Source organism: Cavia porcellus, unplaced genomic scaffold, assembly GCF_034190915.1.
Source record: "Cavia porcellus strain 051 isolate PalLab524CR breed Dunkin Hartley unplaced genomic scaffold, mCavPor4.1 scaffold_2, whole genome shotgun sequence".
In the NCBI taxonomy this organism is placed as follows: domain Eukaryota; kingdom Metazoa; phylum Chordata; class Mammalia; order Rodentia; family Caviidae; genus Cavia; species Cavia porcellus.
Window position 1 is genome coordinate 55681495 of NW_026947485.1, and position 5691 is coordinate 55687185.

Here is a 5691-nt window from a genome sequence, read left to right on the forward strand (position 1 = left end):
GAGTTAAATTTGTAAGTTGTGAGAAGCTTATAAATTAGGCGAGGTTTCTCTAGAGGAAACCCTGACAAAATGTCCAAAGATGAACCAGTCAGCCTCAGAATTTATTTGTGTGCAAGTAACCTTGATTCGAACTACTTGAATTATGATGATGTATTATAACACTAGTACCGAGAACAAGACCGCTGTAAGACTGACTGACTCACTAGCTGCTTATATCAAAGATGCAGCGTCTAGATATTTTTCGAGGGGTTCTGGGGATGGAACCCAGGACTTCACATACTCTGGGCAAGTTGAGCCACACTCAGCCCAGAACTTCTCATACTGTTGGTGCTGTTTACTTCTCCTTGGTGAGAACTTATTCATATATCAATTCCAGCCATGGGGAGGCTGAAAAACTATCATCTCTAGTGTGTCAGCCACACCTCCGGAAAAGGAAGAAGTAAATTTAGAAGAATAACTAGAATCTGACACAGAGAGTTAGTGGCAATAGCAAAAATAACACTGAACTCAATTCCACAGTCCCAGGACTGTGGAGGATAGTACAGGAGTGAGGGAATAACTGTAGGAATACATGCTGAAGTCAAATAAAAGACAATTGAGACTTGAAGGTAAGCCCTGACCCTGCAAGGGCAGAAATATAATAAATGAAATGATGTTTTTGGCAACCATGGTCAATAAGAATGAGAACACAGGAGGACCACCCAGTCAGTCATTCTTTGGATGGTAGGAGAGAGACCCATACCTGCCAGCATGGTACATCTTCATCCTCATAGGCTGAAAGCACTGTGTTCTTCAGCTAAGTTCCTCTAACTTGGAGATCCCAAGTTCCATGTGGATCATATCAATTTTAGGGTTTAGGTGAAGAAGTCAGGAGACTAACGGGACCTTCCATTTGCTTGGTTTTTTATCTATTTATTTATACTGCACAGGATAAGTCTAATAAATTACCTAAGGTCAGGTCTCGACGCTGTGGCTTCTCTTACCTGTGGGCACCTACCCAGAACTCTCTCCATCTGTCCAAGAACTGATTCTATCCATGTTTAACATGTGCCAAAATGGTAAGAGGCATTCAGTGAAAGAAAGCCTGGGAGAACCTGCTAACGGCCAACATCTGCAGGGGGTCTCCCTTGCCCAGCTCTCTATCTTAGATCAGCTGCACAGATTTCTATGGTTCTTTACATTCTGTCATCAAATCAAGACTTGCTCTGGATTGTTTGTACCATTGTTCCTTCCTAACTCAATGGTTATATGCAAAACATATAATGAATGAAAAATATTATCAACATTCAGAAATTTTAAAAGTCACAAAAATTCAATTCCCTATTTTCCAATTTAAAATGTGAAGCTTAAAATTTCTAAGAAATTTCGAGTCTATATAACTATCTTCATCACTCCAGCCATCCCCAAAAGAGTTATATCCAGTGCCTCCTAATTGTTAATTTTTGTGCCTAGTCTTTACAAAATAATAATAAGATTGGATGGGAACCCAAAAGATTGCACATGCATTTGCTATTACACTTTGGTTTGATTCCCAGGAAACAAAGCTCCTTTAAAATAAAGCTGGTTGTGCTTTAACACACACATACACACATACACACACACACACACACACACACACACACACACACAATTTCTATAGATGTCTCAATTTTAGAAAGATTGACTTCAAATGTTTTTCAAGACAATGGCAAATCCCTGAAGATTTTAATTCAGAAGTGTGTGGTAGACAATGTCAGACAGCCCTAAGCAAGTTAATTATGATACAATGCTGAACTTTAAATAACTGAATCCAGAGAAGTTGGGCAGCAGGGCAGCTATACTATGAAATTCCAGGGAATGTCATGTGTAACACAGACTGAGACTATGCAGCACAAACCCTCAGTGGCCACACATAGCAGCAACCCAGTAGGCTTTTCATCTTGCTGTTACTAAACTTCATGCTACACACAATACATGGGTTTCCCACTTCTACCCTTGTGGGTGACGGCTTATCAATATAAGTAATATACTAGCCAGTATGAGGAATATGCAGGTATGAAAAGTAGCCTCCTCTTCAGCTTCAGAATATCATTTTACATTAAACACCTAAGTAATACGACGAGCTGCCACTCATCTGTCAGAAATTAAAACCCTTCAATGAGCCTCAGCTAATTTTCAGTCCCCTAGATACTCTCTCACATGGTTTAGAAACAAGTCCCTTGCATTATTTAGCTCCAGCTGCATCATCCTGCCCATGCTGCTGCCTCATCAGCTTTAACCATTGTGAGTTTTGGTTAGACGAGTAAATCTAGGGCTACACAGGCCTTCACTCATGTATTTCTCCACTGATGATGATATGGGGAAAGAAACTCCCAAGCTACTAGATGGCTGGTACGAGTTTGTGTTCTTCAAATCAAAGTATGAATTTTAGGAACAACAGAGGTTAAGAACAGAATATATTTATTGAGAGAAAGAAATTTGTTGTCTGAGAGAGAGATGGAAGGGGTCCCAAGTGGGCTGCCAGAGACTTTTATACAGTGAAACTACAAAGCAAAACAGGTCTAAGGAGGGGAAAACATGGGAACTCACAAAGTGGTATGAGATGGGACAGAAGCATAGTCTACCAATAAGATTAATTGCTCAGGTAAAACTGATTAAATTAGGGACAAATAGGAAAGCGAGTCACACAGCAAGCAGAGTAGTGTCTTCCTGAATGGGCCTGCATTAGTGACTTCTGGCTTCCTCAGGGTGACAGAGAGCTATTTGGGATACCAACCCCTGATGTTCATCCTTAGGAAATATGTGGGTGCATTAGTTTTACCTTTTGTCTTGAGGCCTGGCCCGCAGCAGAAGTGTCTGTCTCCCCTACAAGGTATCTCTGGGTGCTTCCACAGCTGTGGCCAGGCAGAAATTCCTAATACTAGGAGGAGCCACTTAAACATGAAGTGACTTTGGGCTGCTAGTGACACTCAGTCTCCAGACAAACGGGAAGCATACGCACTTCTGTGACTACATCTCAACAACAGAATCTCAATTCAGTGTCAAGAACAGAAGTCAGGACATGACATTCACCAAGATTTCATAGTAGGATCTGAGGTAGGGAGCAAAGGGCAATATTTACAAGCAGCACCTCTGGATGTCTACATCCAGAGGACAAAAGCCTCGCTGTGTTATCTGAGTCCCTGGCCCTTAAGTCATCCAGAACTTGGTACATTTCCACCTAGACAGTGGTTGTAAAGCTATGGCACACATGCTGCAGGACCACACAGAGCCCTCTCTGCACTCAAGTCAAGGCGCCCAGCAGTCAAGCATAGGTAACAGTTGATTGTTTCTGAACGGGGACCTCAATGTGCAGGTTTAATTGCAGTATTGCACTTTGCAATAAATAAGTGGATTTTGGGTTGCAGTTTGGGACTCTGTCTCTATAAAGTTCACCATCTTTGACTTAGATCATTGACATTTATTAGTGTTGCTTCCCTCACTTCCAGGCTGGCTCAACATCCAGAACAAAGTACACCTCTGAGGCCCTCATTCTCTGTGGGCAGCTGAGGAATCACAAGCCTTTTCCCAGGGAAGCCAGCAAAACAGTCACAGTGCATTGACATCTGAGGGCTTTCCAGCTGTGGGAGAGTTACAAGCAACTTTCACATTCTTATGTAGATTTTCTGTCCCGGAATGCTTATGAAGAGTACATATTTTCATAACAAGGAAATAAATTATTTTCATTTTGGAAAGACATAATAAATTTACTTCTAAATAGATTTGCTGGGAAAAAAGTTTAGCTAATTGTCCCTCAGACAAAGGACTTACATCTAGAACATATAAAGAACTGAAAAAATCAACCCCCGCAAATTCAACGAACCAACCCAAAAACGGACATCTGGGTTGAATACACATTTCTCAGATGAAGAAATATTAGCAGCAAATAAATATGCGAAAAAAGTGTTCAACATCACTGGTCATTCGACAAACGCAAATCAAAACAACATCAAGATTTCATCTCACCCCCCCAAAAATGGTTATCATTAAGAAATCAACCAATAACAAATGCTGGAGGGGTTGTGGGGAAAAAGGAACCCTTCTACACTGTTGGTGGAAATGCAAACTGGTGCAACCACTGTGGAAATCAGTGTGGAGATTCCTCAGAAAACTAGGATTACAGGTCTCATTTGATCCAGCTAGTCTTCAGGGTATCTTCCAAGAATAATTAAAAACATAATACTACAGCAATATATGTGCACCCATGTTTTATAGCAACACAATTTATAATATGCCCATCAACCAAGAAATAGATTTTAAAAAAAAAGATGTGGTATTTTTACACATTGGAGTGCTAGTCTACCATAAAAAAGGATAAACTTGAAACTTTTATAGGTAAATGGATGCAAATTGAGACCACACTCATAGTAAAATCTATCAGTGTTACATGTATAAACATCAAATGTCTCCCTGGTGTAGGAAATTGAAAGAGTAAACAGGGTCTAAAATATTTAATACATATTATGAAATGGGAATAAGTTGTTAAAAATGAAAAAGGAGCTAGGATGTTAAAAAAGGAAAGGAAAGAAGGGAAAAGGGAAAAAATTCAGTCAGTTATAATACTGGTGTCTCTTAGCTCATGAAAAGGAAGGTTTGTGCTCATATTAATTGGAGAAACGTTTATGCCCATAACTTGTCCTATGAGCAACTACTTTAATGATGACAATATGTGATGTATTAACTATTGTTATTTTGTCATGAAATTTTGTTTTACCTTTTTTCATAAAATAAAAAAGATGTAGCAGTCTATAAAAAACTATATAACAGAAGAAAATGTTGTCATTAATAAAATGGACTCTCAGTGACTAACCTTATGATTTTTTGACTTTGTGTACAAGGTTGCAAAGAAAAATCCTTACAATCATTGTTTTTCCTTTCAGAAAAGTAGCCAATAAATTATGTGACATGTTCAATACTTAATTATGCAATAGACCTCATGTTGGTAATTTTGCCCATCCACAGGTTAATATGAATATTCTAAGCACTTTGGCTAGGCTATGGTGTCCAGGGCATTAGGATTGTGAAATGCATTTTTTGACCTATGGAATTTTCAGTTCATGATTGATTTATTATAACAAGACCTTATTATAAATTGAGAAGCCTTTGTATTAATTTGTTTGACTAAGATGATCAGAATAGAGAAAACAGATAAATTTCCACTATAGCGTCTCTAGTTTGCTAAAGACGCTATAACAAATTATTGCAAACATAATGTCTTAAAACAAGAACTTTTCTGTCACAGTACCTGTGATGGGAATTCTGAAATCAAGGTATCTGACAGGCTTCTTCCAGCTCCAAGTTTCAGAGGAGAATATGTGTTTTTGCCTCTTTCAGTTCCTACTGGAGACCTGTGCTCCTTCTGTTACCCTTGATTGTCAGCTTGACTGGCCAGAGAGATCAGCTGAGCACACATCTGGGTGTGTCTGGGCGGAGGCTGGGCATGACCCTGGAGCCTATCTCAGACCCATTTCTCTCAGGTTCTCTTCCCTGTACGCTGCTTCCACACTATCGTGACACAGCAGTTTTGTTCTACCTCACCTTTCTGTCATGGTATCTCTGCCTTGGAGCCAGCCAGCCATAACCTGAAACCTCTGAACTACAGCTGAAAACAAAACTCTTTCTTTAGGGTCCAGCTGTCAGGCATTTTGTGCCAACAACAAGGACACTGAAAAA